The sequence below is a fragment of the Lissotriton vulgaris genome, chromosome 2_1 (assembly GCF_964263255.1).
Source record: "Lissotriton vulgaris chromosome 2_1, aLisVul1.2, whole genome shotgun sequence".
Classification (NCBI taxonomy): Eukaryota; Metazoa; Chordata; class Amphibia; order Caudata; family Salamandridae; genus Lissotriton; species Lissotriton vulgaris.
In genome coordinates this window covers 1,350,302,792-1,350,324,477 of record NC_141687.1, presented here as the reverse complement: position 1 = coordinate 1,350,324,477, position 21,686 = coordinate 1,350,302,792, and the positions used below count along the sequence as shown (strand labels likewise).

General features: G+C 45.2%; 1 protein-coding gene across 1 annotated transcript in view; it reads left to right on the top strand.

The window, feature by feature from the left end:
• The window catches only part of PTPN4 (protein tyrosine phosphatase non-receptor type 4), a 1,255,365-nt gene that overhangs the window by 90,008 nt on the left and 1,143,671 nt on the right, over nucleotides 1–21,686 (top strand). The gene's annotated exons all lie outside the window — the stretch shown is intronic.

Below are 21,686 nucleotides of genomic sequence, written 5' to 3'. Positions count from 1 at the left end.
CTCCACACAGCACTCGTGACCCTTAACCCCTTCCACGCTGATGACGAGCTGGGCTCGTCATGGTGTAGCCTCCTCGTACGCTGATGACGAGCCCAGCTCGTCATGTTACATGGGTTTTTTAAAATCTCAGCATACGAGCATAATAACAATAGCGCGCATGAGGTTAACTGGCTAAGCTCTCCTGGTCCGCCATCTATTGAGCACATGCGGCGGAGCTCCGCGATTCTGCTCCTACACTGGCACCATCTTGGACACTCCCGTCTGTATCCTATTTTTCCCTATATCAGGCGCATGTATGCTGATCACACTTGCACCCATAGGAGACCTAACACTAATCTTTATTTCTATTTTTTCAAGGCTGTGCACGGCTGTAGTATTAATTCCATTCAATAACTTTAGTTCGCCCACTAGGGCCATAAAAGTACATTACTAAACAACCACAACAGCAGTAAAACACATAAAAAATATGTACACTTACAATTATATATTACATATCTCACAATTGACTTCTTGAGCAGAGATTCTCCAAACTCTGCAGAGATATAAATGTGAAAAAGTGGTGTCCTCAACATTTTTAGAATCCACTAACCACCATCTGATAACACAAGCTAAAATGTAAGCAAGATTAAAAGAAAAAATATATAAACTGGGACAATGTACCCTAATCATGTTTACACTGGTGTGGACCATTGCAATTTCGACACATGGTTCTTCCCAGGGTACTACTTTAACAAACCCCGCCATATGTGCCACATACGGTTTAAAAAACGTGATATCGCAAACACAATTGGAGGGTGTGTATCATATTTTAGAACTCTGTAGGCCTCTAAGCAATGCACAAAGCCTAGGTTTCTACATATTTAGATTAACCAGCGTTTGCAAAGCAGTAGATATGCAGGGCAAAAGAAATGTACATTAATTTCAGACTCTACCTTGTAGTTATAAGCAGGACAATCACCTGTATTCTCTATGGCCCATTTGCTAGTGTGCAAATAATGGAAGCTTCCCTAGTCTAAACTGCACATACAGTTTCCTGGCCATTGGGGGATAGATCACATCCAGGAAGTGTTCCTTACTATATACATCTTTTACTTGTAAGAACTCTGCTGTCAACCGACTGCCAGTGGGAATTTCCTGTATGGACAGTATGTTGGATTGTCTAAAATGTTGCACTAGTTCCAGCCTAGATATCATTGCGCATGATGTCTCAGGGATTTTCCAGAGGTCCCTCCTACCTAACCTTGAGGAGAGATCCCTTATGTGGCAGAGCCACAGTATTTTCTTGGTGGCAGAAATGGACAAAATCTCCTTAAGCTTGGCTTTATAGATGGACAACTCCGGGGTCCCCCATACCAGACGCCAGAATGTGATGGGTCTAATGGCAATCTCTTCATCAATAGGCCTCATGCCCAAGTCCATGCGGAGGGGTACTAGGGTGGTGCTACGAGGAAGGCCTAATAACTGCCTCATGAAGTTGTTCTCCACCTTCATAAAATTGAAGGTAGAGCAATGCCCCCACAGTTCCGCCCCATATAATGTGGCCCCCCTTGCTTGGGCTTTATATAATTCCACAACAGGGGCAGCTGGCTTGAATGCAGAGGTTCTGTGCAATTTCATAATCCCACCCACGGTCTGGGTTAACTTGAGTCTTGCTTTGGCCATATGGGACCCCCACTCAAAGTGCTCTGATAATGTAACACCCAGATAATCAATTATCCTCCCCTTTTCCAAGAGTGTGTCATCTAGGAAGGGATCTGGGCGGATCGTCATGGGGGGGGATTGAAGACCATATATTTGGTCTTTGTTAAAATGATCTCCAATCCCCGCATCTTACAAAAGTTTGCAAAACCATCTAGGATGCGCTATATACCCATTGGCGATTTTGACAGTAAAAGGGTATTGTCCGCGAACATCAACGCGGGAACCTTCCCCGAGACTAACTTAGGGGCATCGTTATCCTTGATGTTTTTAAGGTGGTCTACGAGCCCATTGATGTAGAGACAAAATAAAGTGGGGACTAGAACACATTCCTGACGTACCCACTTTTTAACGGGGAAACGTGATGAGAGTTCCCGATGTTTTCCACATCTTACTTGTGTATAATTTTTTGAATGGAGCCTCACTATCACATTGAAAAGGTAGGGTGGAATCCCAAGGTCACTGAGCACTTTCCAGAGTTTCTCCCTGGATACAAGGTCGAAGGCCGACTTCAGGTCGACAAATATTAAGTAGAGGCTGCCACCCTCTATAGTCACCGTTTTCCAGAAGAGTAGCTGTAATCTGAATATCTGTTCTATGGTTGACATATTTGTTCTGAAGCCGGCCTGGTAGGGACTTAGGATCTCCTCCTCCTCCATCCAACCCTGTAAGCGGTCCAGGAAGACCCGCCCCATCAGTTTTAAAGTGATGTCAATTAAGCTGATAGGCCTATAATTTGAAGGTAGAAGAGGGTAGCCTTTTCTAAATATGGGAACTATCTCTGCCCCATGCCAGGTATCAGGGGGGGATACATGCCCTTCAGGATGGCATTAAATAGGGCACAAAATAGTTATGTGTGGAACCTGCACACCACAGTTTGTGAAACCTAAATTCAATTTCTTATTCAACAAATTGGTGCAGACCTGCTACCTGACTAGCCCCTGTCAGGTCTCTAGAATAACTGAACATGCAGACACCACTATGTCTTGTGCAGGCGTGCACTGTTCAAACTTGCTCAGGTGCAACAAATTTTTGCTCTTTAACACTCTTTCAAATTATATATTTCAGTGCGAACATATACAATGACATCTTCATGAATTCCATTTGACCAAATATCATTATAAAGAAAGAAAAACAATTTCAACATACTGAGAATTCATGATTTTTTTACTGTGATTTATAGCAGTATATGATTTTTTTCAATTCATCAACTTTTTTTGACATATTCAAAATTGATTTTCATTGAGAATACGATTCAAATGTTCCTAACATAATATCTAACTAATGCAAACACAAGACAACAATTCCATCTGAACTTGCGACGACTCCCAATGCATTTCGATGCCTCAGCATCTTCGTCAGGGGAATTACTGTGTAAAAAAATATTGTAAATTGAAAAATTTAACCATGTATCCTTATGTTATTACATACCATTTTAAATGCATGTCTTATATATACAAGTACATATTATGCCTATCTTTTCAAAATCAAATACATTCTCTTACTATAACCAAACATACCAGCTGCCCAAGCAACGATGTACCAGTTCCTACTGTGGTATACCCTATACATGCCATCAAGTCCGGACTAGTGCTATCAACGTGTATATCACATGCATAAAAAATACTAAATGGAAAAAAATAAATAATGGAAAAGTAAATAAATAAACGTACCCACCAATCGGGTACTGGTACTTGTGTCCAAATTCCATGAAATGAGCGACTATTCCTGCAACCAAAAAAAGGAGCTAACATGAATCTGTCTATCCGTGACAGTAGCCTCAAATATATTACATCAACACAGCAGCATTTGCTACTTACTTCCTGGTTTCTACGCGTTGGACTCAAGCCTTCTACTTTCACTGTTCTACCTGTGTAAACGAGAGACGAACTTTACTAAATGTGTATAAATATTCTCGTTTCTCAAAAGGCATTGCAGTCCGGTCATTATATTCATGCTTGTCCTGTAACATACCTTGTTCGTTCTACTGCCCAGTACGCACTGCCATCCCCGTACACTCCCGCGTGTAAAGAAACACCGAGCTCCAGCATGTTTCGACGGGATGTGATTTAAAACCCGTCATCCACATCGGACCGGTGTCCCCGCCCCCTCTTTTTTTTAACTTTACAAACAAACTATCTTGAATGTTTCTGATCGTTTCTACATTACTCACTTGGATATTACGAAACAGGGAAAAAGCTTGTTTAAACAAAAGTTATGTACTTATTTTATATTTCTAAAGAAACACGACGCGACCGAATAAACACAGCGTCCACCAGTACTCATAGAAAGAGGACTACCAAGTTAGCTAATACGAACCCGATGAAGACCATCTCAGTTTTGGATTGCCCTAAAATTCACGTTACTCTTGCCCCTAGTCAACTAATCCAACAAAATGCAACCCAGATGTGCGGTATATGTAAGATATAATACCTTAACCCATTAATGAAAAATCGTAAATGTGTGAATTGAAAACACTAATTCAAAAATAATGAAAAGAATTGTCATGTGCACAAGCGTTGATGGCGCTTACTCCAGACTTAATCCTGTATTCACAACTCTCTTATTACCACAGGGATATAATAGTTAAACTTTCATAAATAACATGCAAATTCAATTTTGTCATTTAGCCCACCCGGTTTAACGGTGTTCAGGTATCTCATCCAAAAAGTCTCTCTCTGAGCTATTCTCATGTTGGGATCCACATGGGGTTCGACCAACACCTGCTCTAGTACAGTAAATCTCAGTTGGGGAATAGTATGCTGCCTCTCTCTCTCTCCAATGTTGCGCCAAACTTGACTTCTCATTCCCTAGCCTTATGTTTGATTTGTGTTCCGTGATCCTAATCTTAATTTTCCTTGTGGTTCGGCCTACATAAACTAGGCCACACGGGCATTTGATGGCGTATATCACTGAACTTGTATTGCAGTCAGAAGTATGTCTGAGTTTTATATGTTTCCCTGTATGTAGATGTGTGAATGTGTCTCCCATCAGTACATTTCCACAGTTTCCGCAATTAAAACACTTGCGCATTCCTTTAGCCTTCTCCTGTGTAACCTTCGTATCTTTTTGTTTCAACAGTTCCTTAAGGTTTTTGGATCTTGACAGTGCAAATATGGGTTTATCAACAAATACTGCTTTGAAGTCTTCTTCCTGTTCAATTAGCTCCCATCTTCTCAATATGCATTTCTTAATCTTGGATGTGAGCGTAGATTGCTTCAACACACAGACTTCGATTCCTTGTTGGTGTTTTTTGGACTTTCTGCAGTAATACTTCTCGTGTTCTTGATGCAACTTTCTGTTTTGCTTCAATAAGTACCTTATCTGGGTACCCTCTATTACTGTATTGTTGCACCATTTCCTCTATGTCCTCCATGGCCTGTGATTCATCACTGCTGATCCTCTTTACTCTGATGAACTGTGAAAATGGCAAATGATTCTTCAGATTTTGCGAATGAAAACTGGAGTATTGCAGTGCATTATTTCTGTCGGTTGGTTTCTTGAATAATTTTGTTATGATTTGGTTGCCTGATTTGATTATGGTGATGTCCAAAAAATTGATGGTGTTCTGATTGATATTGTTGGTGAATTTGATCCTAGGATGACATCCATTCAGAATCCCAATAGCTTCCTCTAACTGTATTTCGGTCCCTTGCCAGACTATCAAAATTCCATCTATATAGCGGACGTACAATTTTAAATGTTCCGTCCACTGCAGATTTTCCAAAATATGTGAGTGTTCAAATTTGGCCATGAAGATATTAGCGTATGCGGGCGCCCCCGTGAATCCCATTGATGTTCCCGTCTTCTGAAGGTAGAACTTGGATTGCCATGAAAAGTATCCATGATAAAGGCAAAATTGTAAAATTTCAAGTAAAAAGATGTTTAATGACTCCTCATACTCACTTCTTAACAGCATCCACTCAACCGCTTCTATTCCCTCCCCGTGGGGGATTGATGTATAGAGCGCAGTCACGTCAGTAGTGGCCAACCATGTTTCGTACTCACTTGATATTGTTACATTGCCTAGTTTATTGAGACAGTCCGTGGTATCCTGTATATATGATACCCACTGTTGTACCAATGGTTGTAGATAGTAGTCGAGAAATCTCCCTAGGGGCTCATGGAGTGAACCGCATCCCGCCACAATGGGGCGGAAGGGAGGGTCTTGAGCATCTTTATGCAGTTTGGGTGGCATGTAAATGTGTGGTCTTTTTGGATATTTTCCGTGATTAGATACCTGTACGTCTTTTCGTTGATCCATCCTAAGTCCTTTGCTTTCTTCAGAATGTCATGCAGTGTGGTTTGGAAAGTGACTGTAGGGTCTGTATCCAGAGCTATGTAGGTGTCTGTGTCGCCCACATGGGCTGAGACCTTTTGGTTATAGTAGATGGTATCCATAACCACCAAGGCTCCTCCCTTGTCTGCTGCTTGAAATGTTAATTCCTAATTGTTCCTTAATGTCTTTAGCGTTGTCAATTCTTTGTTCGTCAGATTCCTGTATTTAGGTACATTCTTGTGTGTTTCTGCCAGATCTTTTTTCACTAGCAACTCGAATAAGTCCAAAGTCTTATGTTATGTCGGAGGAATGAATGTACTTTTCGGTTTAAACACCCTCGTAGAGACATCGATGTCAGGCACATGAGGTACATTGTGAAAAAACCATCTCAAACGAAGTTTCCTTGTAAATTTATACGTCTCCAATGCGTTGGTGTTCTATGTTGGTACGAATGACATTCCTTTGTTAAGAACTTTCAATTGATTGTCAGTGAGTTCCATACTTGAAATGTTTACCACCAGATCTTCTATCGGTTTCTCCCCTTCGGCTTGGACTTTTTTTGTTGTAGAGCCTTGTCCCCTTCTGACTCGTTTACTCTGCTTGCTTCGTCCTCTTGAGGAGGATGGTCGCTCCTCTGGAGAATAGCTCAGAGAGAGACTTTTTGGATGAGATACCTGAACACCGTTAAACCGGACTGGCCACCACGCGAAGGCTGTCGCTCACCGGCGTCACACTTCCCCCACCTCAAATATGTCTCTTTATATTGCGGATTTTACTCCGCCATGCATTCGCAACGCAGTTGTTAAACCAATCGCGTTGTCACAACGCACTGCTGTTAAAACGCAAATCGTTACAACGACTTGCGCTAGATGCGCGCTGGACTTAGGAATAGTAAGATATACTATTCCAACTCCAGTGTGAGCAACACTAGGGAAAGTGTTGGAATAGTAAATCATACTATTCCTTATCCTAGAGCGCCATCTAGCGCAAGTCGTAGTAGGTAATGGCACTGCATTGTAACAACGCGGTCGTTGTAACAACCGCGTTGTTTGCACGCGGTGTAAATCCCCACAATGTAAACACTGTCTCCCCCCTCACCTCAGGAGGGCTGCATGACATCACTGCTCTGGGTTCCACTGGCTGGCTGTCTCAAACCGACGTCCAGATCACCTCTCGCCGCAGTTTCCACCTTGACGGGCTACACCGATCCTGTCCCGTGACAGAGCACCATCGACCGTGCGGGGTCTGGATACTGGAACTCCGAGGGTTTGCAACGCTGCCTCTCCACCTGGCCCTGGGGAGTATGAGCTTCCGGCCTCTACCGCTCCATCCAACTCAGTCGCCAACATGGTGACTCGGGTGCCGCTCGACAGGAAGCCGCAGAGGCCCTCCTGATGGCAGCAAGAGGCGGTTACCCGATGCTCCTTGTCGTCTCCACACAGCACTCGTGACCCTTAACCCCTTCCACGCTGATGACGAGCTGGGCTCGTCATGGTGTAGCCTCCTCGCACGCTGATGACGAGCCCAGCTCGTCATGTTACATGGGTTTTTTAAAATCTCAGCAAACATGAAGGCTTCAAGAGTTTGCTCCGAGGCAGGCCGAACGGGGCTCGGCTTTCTGATTGATCTGAAGCCCAGGTCCGCGTCACAGTGTTAATGACTGTAAGCAACACCGACTGCCAGAGCAGTTCTTAATTATGCAGATTACACGGACTGCAAATGAAACCATTTTTCAGGGCAGCTGCAGGCTACAGAGCAAGATTATTTTAGCGTGCTGGCTGGTTACGTTCAGCCGCTTTCTTTAGGGGGCAGCTCCACGGTGTGGGTATCCCAGGGGCTCTAAAATACATGACTAATTGATTTCAGTGCGGTGATGCAGACACCAGCACTAGAATGCATTAGTCTAACCCCTTTTGCGTGATACTTAGCAGGGCTGCCTTGTTTGCAAATACAATTAATACTTTTCAATTGCGTTACTTTTAACCTGCGATGGCAAATCAAATAGGTCTATTTGACAAGGGAAAGTGCTTCTTTGTTTTGATTAATGAGTTGGATGGACAAATGAGTGCATGAAGGGAAGAATGTTTTATTTGCATCGTCTGCCTTAAACCAAGCCTTAGTTAACCTTTGCTGGAAGCTGCAGTTTCAAGGCTGTTATTAAATGCTATGAAAACACAGTCCTAATCTGTTCGAAGGAAGGCTATAAACCCTCAAGGCGCGTATTTAGAAGGTATGCTCTGCGAGAGGCCTCAATTTGACTTTATTTTCCTCCTTAGGTAATGGGGGAGGAAAAGCTATCTTCAGTCACTGTAACCACCCTCGAATGGTCACTTTCTATTAACCCAGAATTGTTATAAAACATAAACAATCACCTGAACTGATCCTCGTCCATGCAAGACAGTGAAATAATGTGATTACTTTGTTATGCTGCTTTGAAGTCAGAATTCCAAATAAAAGTGTAATCACATCATATTTTCAGTGGAATTGACCTGCAGTTGGTTAGCAAAAGAGACACCTCACTAATTTAGCCTCTGGGGGAGGATTATGAAAGGTGTGTGTCTGATCAGCACAGTGCAGGCAACTGAAGCAAATGCGTTTGCTTCATTTAAAATGTTCTCCTCCAGGATGCAGTAGTTGAATTGGGCGCGCTTGCTGGAAAACTGCTGTAGGACTGCCGAGAAGTGTGGGCACGGTGCTGGTCTGCTTGTCAGGTGTGTGCCCTCTGGAGCATGAGTTTTTGACTAGCAGACATGGAACAAGAGCAGGGTGACTAGATCTGCAGGAGTATGTTGGCCTGCTATCACCTAAGTGTACTTAGTATACATACATACAGGCCCCAAGGAACCACCCAAATTAGTGACACAGGGGACCCATGGGGGATGCGTGCAGTGTGAGAACACAGCCGAGAGCTCCGTACAATAGTTTAGTTTAGTTTTGCATTTGTAGCGCGCAACAGCTACCAACAAAAGGTTTCCCGGCGCGAACTTGTGAAGAAGTGAAAGTAGGGCTAAAGTCAGGGGGAGTATCTAGATGTTAAATAGCCAGGTTTTTAAAGCTTTAAGAAAGTTCATATAGTTAATCTCTTCGCATACCGGGAAAGGCAGGGAATTCCATAGCAAAGGCCCTAGATAGGAGAAAGATCTGCCGCCTATTCGAGAGAGCTTGATTTTGGGGATAACAAACTTTTTTAATGTGGAAGAACGGAGAGTGCGGGATGGGCAATATGGATGAACGAGCGAGTGGAGATATTTTGGGGCCGTGCCAGTATAGATTTTATGCATGAAACAGAGTGTTTTAAATTTGATTCAGTTTTCGACCTTAAGCCAATGAAGGTCACGAAGGTAACGGTTAGTGGGAGTTGTTCTAGGGATTTTACATAGCAGTCTAGCTGCTGAATTCTGGATAACCTGCAGTCTGCGGATGGTTGCTTTCTTTGAGCCCAGATAAAGCACATTGCCATAGTCAATCCTAGAAGTAATCAAGGCATTGACTACGGTTTTCTGAGTAGACTCAGACAGCTTCCAGCAGATCTTCTTTATCCACTTTAAGATGGGAAAACACATGGCTGAAGTTTTTACAACTTGCTGGTGCATATTAAGGGAGTCATCAATGATGAAGCCTAAGTTGCGCGCCTGTGAGACTGGGACAGGGAGCGTGCCCATTTCCTGGGGCCAATGATGAGGGCCCCACATGTTTTTATTTTTGCTGATAATAATGACTTCGGTTTTTCCCCCATTTAATTTAAGGAAATTATCCTGCATCCATCCTGCGATTTTAGTAAGACCTCTTTTGAGTGAGGAGAAAGTATCAGTGTTCTCAGAAGAGAGGGAAACGATCAGCTGGGAATCGTCGGCATATGAATACATAGATAGGCCTGAATCCTCCACCACCTTGGCTAAGGGGCTCATATACAGATTGAACAATAGTGGACTGAGTATAGAGCCCTGAGGTACACCATGTTCAAAGACGTGAGTGTCCGTGCAGGCGGATTGGGAAAAAACTTGAAAAGTGTGTTCCGTCAGAAAGGAGATGAGCCAGTTAAGTGCAGAATCGCAGATACCTAACAACCGAAGTGTGTTAATTAATACAGTGTGTGATCCCGTATCAAATGCGGCACTTAAGTCCAGAAGTAAAAGTGCCACAGTCTCCTTTATCTAGCTGGCAGCGAATGTTTTCTGTGACTCCTAATAGAGTGGTTTCTGTTGAGAATCCAACTCTAAAACCTGATTGACAGGGGGTAGCAAGTCTTGGGCAGTAACAAATTCGGTGAGAGTTAAATGAACATGTTTTTCCAGAATCTTGGAAAACACAGGTAGCAGAGAAATGGGCCGAAAGTTGGAAGGTTGATTAGGGTCAGTTCCAGCTTTCTTGAGCAGGGGGTGGATCATTGCATGCTTCCAGTCAGCTGGTACAGTATCTTCCTGTAGGGAGGTGTTGAGAAGATCCGTAATAATGTCCAGGGACCGAGGGCCAAGCTTTTTGAGTATGGAGCAGGGTAGAGGGTCATTTGGAGATCCAGATTTAATAGTATTAAGTAGTTTGGTTAGAGTCATGGTATTTAGTCTGGGCCAGCTATCCAACGTACTTCTGGGGTTCTGAGGGGCATGTAAGTCAGAATTGTTAATGTAGTTGTGAGTAGAAGGGCCCAATGAAGAAGTTGCCAATTAATTAGCTTGGGTTGACCAGAGAGGACCTGAGGCTTCTGCATGGCTACTTGAAATGAGAACCTAATCAGATAATGATCTGATCAGCAAATAGGCAGTGCTGGAAGAACATGAATTGCCTTGAGGTTAGTAAAAATAGGGGCAAGTAGGTGACCTGCAGTGTGTGTGTAGGTCCAGAATTTAGTAGGTTTAAATTTAGGGAGGCTAGATCGGAAATGAGCTCCGAGATTGATGTGCTAGTTTGGTTTTCTAAATGTAAGTTAACATCCCCAATAAGGGAGAAATTGGCAGCCTTCAACACTAAGGGACTTATTATTTCAGGGAGGGCAGTTGCCCATGCTGTAGCAGCGCCAGGTGGACGGTAGACAAGTAAACCAGAAAACGTAAAATTGGGGGTGAGGGCAAGCTTAAATATAGCAGTTTCACAGTTGGGGCTAGGCAAAGGAGTGAAATCACAATTGTATTCTTTTTTAAAGATGATAGTAATCCCGCCCCTTGTTTTATTAATGCGATCAATTCTTTCTATTGCATAATGGTCGGGTGCTACCGCAATATCCGGGCCTGAGCTCTCTTGGAGCCAGGTTTCTGTAAGAAAGAGGGCGTCCAGCTTCTCATCCATTAGTAGATTAAGGATCTCAAATTTGTGTTTAGGTAAAGACCTGCAGTTCAAGCTAAGAAAAGAGAATGTTTTACATTGGGATTGACATTGGTCGCTCTTGTCGCTTTCCCTATTTATGGTGAAGCCGCAATTATGGCAAGGTGCAGTTTCGCCCTCTAGGTCTAGTTTACCACATTCCGGTCATAGTGGGCTTTTTAGAGCCCAGAGCTGCTCGGAATTGTACCTGAGTGATAGATGATGGCTGTTAAAGGAAATGTGCACGGCCTGGGTCTCTACTTCTACATGCTTATTTGGGCAGTTAGCATTTGAAGGAGTGGAACCAGGGTATCTAGCCCTGGGCCCGGTCCAGGCGTGGATGGGAGCAGACGGGCTTGCCTTTGGCGCTCCTTCGACGCGCCCGCTGCGCGCGTCCGCTGCGCATCCTGGATCTGGTGCACATTTAAGGCCTCTGGGGACAACTAGCTCCGCCGGGGCTGGGCGCTGATTGGCTCGCAATCAGCGAACGCTACAGCAGGAATTCTCCAATGGTGGCCGCCACGCGAACAAACAGCGTGTGAGCCGAAGGGCAAGTACAAAGGAAAGTAAGTGCTCAATAAGAGAATCGTGGGTGCAATTTAAAAGTTTTAAAAGGTTTTTCAAAGATTGTCCCCCCAACAAATTCCCATGAGTAATCTCCACAAAAGAGCTGCGCAAACTAACAAGGCGCCCTTTTCAGGCCTCGGAAGACAACGAGTTCCGCCGGGGCTGTGCGCTGATTGGCTTGCAATCAGCCAATCAACGAAGGCTACTGCAGGAATTTTCCAATGGTGGCCGCCAGGCGAACAAACAGCGTGTGAGCTGAAGGGCAAGTGCAAAGGAAAGTAAGTGCTCAATAAGAGAATCGTGGGTGCAATTTAAAAGTTTTAAAAGGTTTTTCAGAGATTGTCCCCCCAACAAATTCCCATGAGTGATTTCCACAATCCTATGGGAAAGTAGAGTTTGGAATTTTAAAGAATAAGGACACTTAGGAGAGGTCTTTGAGCAAACCCTTTCAGACTTAGAAGGTTCTAAGGCCAGCACCCATGTGAGCTCCGGAGTACTTGTGTTACCTAACCTAGGGAAGCCGGGTGCATAGGTGTCAAATGGTGTCGGGAATCTTCATCATTTTCAATGGCCAGATGCTGCAAAGTGCTGTTGCGGTGAAGAGGAAAAGTGTCCAGTGTGATCAAAGCCTGGATCGAAGCTGAGAAGAACCTGAAAGCAGAGGGGATAGAGTCTGGGTCACTTGCCAGTGACCAGGGGCACGATAGACGAATGCCCACCGATGTCTGGTGTTTCAGGTGAGATGAGGTGAAGCTTGACTCAGCAGCCACGGGGACCAGGAGAAGTCGATGACAATCAAAGTCCGCAGGCGAGCTGTCCCACGAAGTATGTCGAGTGATGAGGGGCCGGATTGAACACCAACAAGCCTTTGCAACTGCGACCCACACGGTTAGAGAAAAAATGCTTTGGTGAGGACCAACAAGGTCCTGGGGACTCCACAAGCGATGGAGAGTGAGAGCACGTCTGGAGCAACCAGGAAAGCCCGTTGAAAGTTAAAGTTCCCTTATCAGGGACCCACAGGTCGACGGCCCAGGGATCGCGAAGGAACCTCGAGAGGAATCACAAAACACCAGCCCACGGAACACTCATGGAGTGTAGGTGGTAATCTTCAGTGGAATCACTGCTCGGGGTCTGGACTACGAGTTACCCAAAGCACAGCTTCAGGGGTTGCTGTAAAGCAGATGCTACTGCAAATGGACACAGTGCCCAGGGGTTCGGGTAGCACGGTCCCCACGAGGAATTCTGATCTCAGGTTTGCGGAGCACACTAGTCGACCTCGGTGGTGCTTGGAAACCCACCTCCTGTGTTTCAAAAGTCTTCGGAGTCCTCAGGAGCTTCGGAGTTGCAAACAGGTCAGATGCGTCTTTGGTGCCTGCTTCGCAGGCGGGTAACTCCTCTACTCCAAGGGAGATTCTTCAGTCATCTAGCGCAGTGTAGATCGTCAAAGTACTTGATTTCTGTTTCGTCCAGGTAAATCTAAAGTCCTATAGCCAGGGGTTCCTACTTTATGCCCAAGGAAGGGGTGGGGCAAACTCTCGGGACCCACCTATGGGAGGGTCAGGACAGAGGGGTGGCTACACCTATGTCATTTGTCCAGTTTCGCGTCAGAACAGGGGCTGATGGCCCCTGCATCCGATTTGAGCTGGACTATGCACAGGGACACCAAATTTGCCCCCAGTGCAGACATCAAAGCACTCTGAGTTCACCCACCCAGCCCCAGTACACTAAAGCCTGTCTGGGAGGTGGTTACTCCTCCCTGTGACAGGAAACCTATTTTCCAGCCTCCCTTGCTGGAGTTTCGTCCAGCAGCAGGAGGGCAGACATGTGTCTATGGCTGGCAGCATCCATCTTGTGATGCCAGGGTTCTGTTAAGCTGGTACTGCGTGTACTGGTGTTGTCATATTTCTCCCTCTAGGATGGTAAAATCATACCTGCCCACCAGTTACGGGCGGGGCGGTATGATTCCAAGGTGTTTGACACCAAACACGACCGGTTTCTGTGCAGCCGTTTTAAAGTTAGCATTTACAGAGAGGTTATAATGCACTTGAGTATATGGTATGGCTGCATCACAGAACAACCCCGGAGAATAGATTCCGAAGGCTGCAGAGCGGTCCTGCTCATGCATGGGCACCCTCTCACATAAAATCCAGCACCCTGCCTTCAGGATTGATGAGGCCTGCCATAAGGGGCCTGCCATAAGGGTAACTAATGGATATATATGTGCAGTGATAAGGTAGATATAGTGAACCTATGTATGTTATGTTATTCGGTTTGTAAAGCTCACAGCTGCCCCAGCAAAGGGGCGTTCCGGCGCTACCACATGAGGAAACGATAACAATGTAGACAAGCCTAAAAGGAATTGAGAGGTAAAGACTAAGATGAAGGGAACAAGAAGGTCTTGAGAGCCTTTCTGAAGGACGACAGACAGTCGATAGCGCGGATATGTACCGGGAGGGAATTCCATAGCTTAGGCGCAAGGTATCGGAAGGCCCGACCACCTGTCCTGGAAAGCTAGATTCTGGGCACCGTCGCTAAGAATAGCTCTGCTGAGCGAAGAGGGCACGAAGGAACATAGTGTGAGACCAAGGTACTCAGTAGGCGCGGGCTAGCGCATTTCAAAATTGTAAAGGAAATACAAAGTGTTTTGTAATGAATTCGTCTGTCAATGGGGAGCCAATGCAATTTTCAAATAGTGCTGGAAGCAAAACAAAAACGAGGCAGGCCCACCAGAGCTCTAGCCGCAGCATTTTGAATACGTTGCATTCTTGTAATTTCTGCCTTATTCGCCCCCAGGAGAAGGGACTTTGAATAAGCAAGACGTGAAATGATGGTAGCTTGCACGATAAGTTGGCGAACCGGGGGGGGGGCAAAGTCTTTTAAAATGGCTCTTAGGCCTCCTAAGGTGCCGAAACACGAGGCAGCTAACTGCTTAGTGTGGGCCTGAAAGGAAAGGGAAGAGTCCATCATTACCCCCAGGTTTTTCACTGCATTTGTAGGGGAGGGAATTGTTCCCAGGGCTGACGGCCACCACTGATCGTTCCATAGATTGACGTGCTTACCCCACAACAAAACCTCAGTTTTCCCGGTATTTAACTGTAGACAATTGGCTGCCATCCAATTGGCCACTGCCATCATGCCGTCTTTGAATTTGGAGGCTGAGGGGGAAGAACCGTCCGCCAAGGTGACCACTAGCTGCGTGTCGTCAGCATAAGAGACGATCGTAAGGTCCCACAGCTTGGTGACCGCAGCTAGAGGCTGGACGTATATATTGAAGAGCAGTGGGCTCAAGGCCGAACCCTGGGGCACCCCTTGATCAATGGCATGGGTCTGAGAAGTATAAGGGGGTATTGAGACTCGGAATGATCTATTAGTCAGAAATGAGCGAAGCCAGTCTAAGGCTATGCCTTCTATCCCTGCTTCCTCGAGTCTCCGGAGTAGAATCTCGTGGGACACCGTGTCAAAGGTGGCGCTGAGATCTAGCAAGATCAGCGCCGCACTTTGACCTTCGTCCACGAGATATCGTAGTTACTCGGTGGTGGTCAGAAGGGCCGTTTCTGTACTATGGCCCGTTCGGAACCCATTCTGAGAAGGGTCTAGGATACAGTTGTTATTCACGAACTGGGTTAGTACGTTGTTAACGTGAGCTTCCGTGATTTTTGCCACCCAAGGTAAAAGAGAAATTGGCCGGAAATTTTCCGGTTTATTGGGATCTGCATTGGGCTTTTTTAGAATAGGAGACACCCAAGCATGTTTCCAGGGGGTCGGAACAGTCCCAGATAAGAGAGAACTGTTGATTATATTACAGAGAGGCTCTCTAAAGATGGAAAGGGAATCCTTAAATTGAGATGGTTGTAAGGGATCCAAAGGGGAGCCCGACTTGATTTTACCACTGAGACGAGTAAATTCAGCCTTCGAAAGGGGCGGAATAGACGTCAGGGAGACCTAGGTTCCACTCTAGGCCCAACATAGGTAGGGGGTGTGGAGGGATCAGGGAAGGATAAGCAGATAGTATGCACTTTATTGACAAAAAAGATTGCTAATTCGTCGCATAAGAGCGTTGAAGGTATCACTGGGGTACTTGCTTTCCTGGTCCTAAGGTCCTTAAGAATTTTAAAAATGCATTTAGTGGGGTTAGGACTGGAGCTAATGTCCATGGCATTAAAGGATGCACGAGTTTTACAGACCGCTTTGTGATAAATTTTTATGTTTGCCAAGCAGTGCCTTTTTTCCCCGGTATATAGTCTTTCCTCCAGTCGCGTTCAGCCTTTTTACAGGCTTTTTGCAAGATGGTTAGAGAATTGTTGTACCAAGGATTGGAGGTGGAGATACGACCTTTCACCCATTTTGCTGGAATAAGGGTGTCGAGCTCGCAAGATCCATTCGCAGAAGCGATCTGAGTCTCGATAATTGTCGAGAGGATTAGCGTTAAGACACTGATGAGTCATCCAGCTTCAGCTTGTGCCAGGGCCGTTTGAGGACCGATCTTGGGGCTCCGTTATTAGAGGGCTCAATAAGAGGGACAAACCATCTGACCAAGTAGTGGTCCGTCCAGCCCATAGGGGTGGGTTGATCCACAGTAATTGAATGAAGATTAGTAAATAGGGGATCAAGCAGGTGTCCTTCGAGTGCGTAGGTCCAGGGACCAATTGGTCCATCTGGAGAGCAGCGAGGTCGGCTATAAAAGTTGCGTTATCTTGGATCTGGTCCAAGTGGAGGTTGAGATCGCCACAGATGCTAAAATTGGCAGAGCCTGCTGCAAGCTCACTGACGACCTCGGGGAGTGCTCTCTTAAACGTGGTTGCAGTACCTGGCGGACGATATGTCAGGAGGCCTGAAAGTGAGTACTGTGCACTCACGGCAACCTGAAAATGCACTGCTTCACAGTCTGCCACCTGCACTTTGTTAAATAGGCAAGAATAGTGTGATTTAAACACGATCGCTATCCCACCTCCCCTAGAGACCCTATTTAATGTACATATGGAATAACCAAGCGGTAGGGCTAGATTAGTAACCGTTACCAAGTCGTCATTTAGCCAGGTTTCACACATGAACAATGTCAGGTCGTTCTTCAGAAATAAGATCAAGAACTTCGGCATGATGTTTTGCCAAAGATCTGACATTGAGCTGTATTACTTTAAGCTGACTCTGGGATTTGGTCTGATGAACACATGTCGGGAGAGTAGGGGACGGGATAGAGAAGGAATCGCGAACAGGGCATTCCCATGAAAAATCTCCTGGAGTGAAAGAGTTGGTTGTGCATAGGGCGGGGCCAGTATTGTATGCCATGAGTTCCTCCCTACCATAGCGGATGGTACCAGGATGATAAGGGCCAGGGGTCCTGGCGAGAGGCGATGACGGGCGCAGACGGGCTTGCCTTTGGTGCGCCCGCTGCGCGCGTCCGCTGCGTGTCACCCAACACATCGGTAAATAAGGGGAAGGAGCGTGATGAAAACTTGACCGCTCCCCCCTTCCGCCGGAAGTGAGAATAATGGCCGGGCAAGAGATAGGAAGAAACTCCCTCCACACAAACGAGCAAAGCTCTGGGTGGAACCGGGAGCGTGAGAGAGGCGAAGCAGTTAAAAGTAAGTGCAATTATTTAAAATGAGACAACACAGTGCAGGCACCCAAAATCGTACCCCCTGTGAAGTCCAATTCCCATCAATTCAATATTTTTAGCAGCGCAATACATGAATCGTACCTCTAGCATGTAGATAGTAGCTCGAATGAAGCCCTGCGTTAAGAAGGGGAAGGGGCATGATGAAAACTAGACCGCTCCCCCCCTTCCGCCGGAAGTGAGAATAATGGCCGGGCAAGAGATAGGAAGAAACTCCCTTCACACAAAAGAGCAAAGCTCGGGGTGGAACGGGGAGCGTGAGAGAGGCGAAGCAGTTAAAAGTAAGTGCAATTATTTAAAATGAGACAACACAGTGCAGGCACCCAAAATCGTACCCCCTGTGAAGTCCAATACCCATCAATTCAATATTTTTAGCAGCGCGGTACATGAATCGTAGTACCTCTAGCATGTAGATCGCTATTGATCGATATAAGTAAGGGGTGCATGTACCACCTTACATAGGTTGCAAAGGCAGGTTAATGTTGTCAGTCATGCAAGGATGGGACTAGGGAAGGGGGTGTAGGGAGATCTCCGTAAATTGGAGATCAGTATAGAGGCAGTAGGAAGGGGGGGGTTTAAGCCACACACAAGGGAACTTCAAAATAGAGCTAAAAATAAATAATCATAATGAAGGAAAATGAACGTATCTGCTTGGAGCTGCATATAAAAGAGGCAGATTGTTGATGGCTCATGCCTTTCATGTGTTGCTATTGTTCTATTCTGGAACCTTTTAATATTGTGTTGGAAGTGGATGCTTGGACTGCATTAAAGGACTGCATTAAAGGAATAATGCATAACGTAGCCTCCGTTCTTGTAATTAAATTTGAGTGGCCTTTCAGTGGTGGCACAATACATGCTATGGCCCCTGGGACACCACTGAGTTACCTATGCCCTGGGTATATAGTGTACCATATACTAGGGACTTATAAGGGTACCCCAGAATCCAATCTGGATGCAACAAATTTAGGGAGAAAGCAGATAGACTGCGGTCCTGGAATACCACAAAAAAAGTGGGGGTAACCATGTAGTCAGATTCCACTTTCCTACATACCTCCCTAAACGAAAGGAGATAAGGCTAGCCTTGTCCAGTTGAGCCTTTATTGACTAAATGGCCATATAAGGAAGATCCTGCACTAGCATGGATACCCCCTGTCTTATGGTCTACTAAGAAATCCCTACCCTTAAGGGTATTGGGTTTTCCCCAAAAGTTGGAATTACTACCTGTAGTGTGTTTTGGCAAAGTAAAAGGCTTGTGGGGTGTCTGAGTAGAGAAGTGAGGCACTAATAAAGTTTGTCTCTGCTTCCTCAGATCACTGGTCACCATGGAGGCCTTTCTTTCTATGACTGAGTTGTATGTGGCCCTAAGGGTCAACCTGTGGCAGCCTACAGCTAGGTGTTGGGCCCCTTTGGTTGGAACACTGGAGGGACTTGGTAGGTTCGGAACCACTTGGTCCCAGGTTTGCCTTTGTCCAACAGAGTCCATCTGAGGAAGTTCCCCTACGCAAGGGTAAGAGGGATCCCTCAGTGTGTTGGGGAATTTTCACCTGGCTACGGCTACTAGACTGTTTGCCCCTAATCTGTGAAGGAGGGGTTTCCTCCGGACAGTGGGCCCTTGGGGGTATACTGCCCTCCCTGACCTCTGCAGCCCTAGGCTGAGTGAGGTAGGGTAGAGAGGGGCAGGATACCTGCTCCAGACTGGGTACCACTTTGGAAGGGTCCCCTGCCCTCATGGGTGCTGCTAGGCCTGACCACCTCTGGGGCAGGTCCTTCATCACGGGTAGGATCAGTTCCCTGAGGAAGCGGACCCTTACCTATAGTTTGGGGGGAAGAAGACTGTTCTTCAACCCTTCTGCTCTCTTGTGGAGTAGAGTGGGCCATTCTTTCAGGCCTAACATTCTTAAATGGGCCTGGTATTCAACTTCATCCCAGGCTGAATTTTCCAGATCATTTCCCAAAAAGCACTCTACAGACAAATTTGGGGACACTGCTACTCTCTTTGGGCCTTTGACCCCTCCCCAGCTGAGATTGACTATGACCATGGGATAATCTGTCCTGATACCATCAATGTTGGTCACCTGGTACCTAAACTCGGGTAAAAGCTGTTGTGGGGGTACTAGTTTCACTGTCACTATGGTGACACTAGCCTCTGTGTCCCTAAGGGCCACAGCTTTCTGACCATTTATTAGTGGCTCCTGTCTGTACCTGCCCAAGGAATTGGGACTGACAGTAAAAGTGGCAAATCTCATGCCACCATCACAGACTGAGGCCTGTAAGGGGGACCTTTCTATACCATGGTCCACCCCAGTTCCCCATGAGAACCCACCGAACCTACCACTCCAGGAGGAGTGGTAATATTGCTTGGAGGAACAATTTCCTTATTGCTGACCCTAGGGCAACTGGAATCATTTTTCTAGTGGCCAGGCTTCTTACAGACATGGCAATAAGGTTTCTTTTCAGGAGAGGAAGGAGTTTGGGACCCACCCCAGAAGAGGACTTTTGGGGCCCTGTAGATGATTTATCTTTTGATTTATCCCCAACTTTCTCTTGGTTATTGGAAGAATCTTTCTTCTGGTCACCACCCTGATTCTTTGGCTTTACTCTCGTTCTGACCTATTTGAAACTTAAAGGATTCCCACACAATTGTTTATAAATCAAAAGTCACAATGACAATTTATAAAGCTTGCAATATTCATTTGATTGTTAAAGATGAAGTGAAATTGGAACTTCAAAAACTGTTGGATGCTAAGATCATTGATCCTGTAGAATCTTCTTTATGGATTTCAACTTATTATCTGAGGAGTGAATGGTATAATCTGTTGATGTGGATCTTGGAGATCTTAATTAAAACATTGTAGCGGATCAACATTGTAGATGTATAGGTTGCCTACAATTGTTGTGCTTTATATGCGACTTAAAACAAGAGAATTATAAGCCCATAGTTATTTGTTTTGCACATTTTATTGTAGAGCAATACATATTTCAGATTAGCTTGCATTTTAGTACTTTCTGCCTTTGCACATTCTCCTTCTGAGTGAGTTTTACTATATTTTTATCGCCTGGAGGAATCGTACCAAACTACAAGAAATGTTTTACATGATTTTTACGATTGTAATTTTAAAGGATATTGCGATGATGCTGTATTTTGATGCACACAGGTCCCCTCTCAAAAATGAGTCTTATGTACTATTCTCCTTGTGTATTAATTGTTTGTGCTCTGTTCTTGTTTGTGTATGCTTTGATGGTTATTTTAACCGAATAAAGTTACTACTACTACTACTGTTGATCAGTTTCCACTGCTCCCGATGGATGAAATTCACTTGCCAGACATGCAAGGTGGTTTTCTACAATCGAGCTCTCCTTGGCATATCACCAAAATGCTCTTCATCCTGACAGCAAATCTTGAACTGCTTTTATCACTTCTTCTGGTTGTTACCAGTTTTGGTGCATGCCCTTCTGACTTGCTGTTGTTTTTCAAACACTTATGAATTAGTTATTTGGTCCTATGTTGGATGTGCTATGTTTCCAAGTCAATATCCTGGTTATGGGTTAGGTGCAGGAAAGAACATGACTTAAAGTTGCTCGTTGTGATGTATGTGTTAGAGTAATCTAATCCCTTACTGCTGAAATATCAAAGTTTAATTTTGCAGTACAAGAACTTTCTTATCTGGGCAATGTGATAAGTGAAAATATGATCAGTCACAAGCCAAAACTTGTTGATGCCATTAGGAACACTCCTGCACCACAGTCCAAGACATGGCTGTTCGACTGAACTGCCATGGACTGCTGCAGGACTGTCGGCGCCTGGAGACCCTGACGGGTGATTAGCCGCGCTCCACAAATTCTTCTTGATTGATTGACAGTCCAAGGATGTTGTTAGATCATTCCTTGTTATGGACGAGTACTACGCCAAGTTTGAACAGAATTGTCAGTAAAACATTGCACTTGAGAGAGTTGCTAAAGAGTGTAAACATTTTATTGGTCTAATGATAACCAGCAGTGTTTCCAAAATATCAAGGAAGCCATGTGCAATGCACCTAATTTGCATGGTTATGATTCTACTGCTTATACCTTTATCACTACTGATACTAGAGGTAAGGGGTTTGGTGCAGTTTTGACTCAATTGGATGAAGCTTGTAGGGAAAAGGTTGGGTTATATGCAACACGATCTCTTTCACCTTGTAAAGAATGTTAATCGGTCATTGAGAGAGGCACTCTTTCATGTATTTGAGC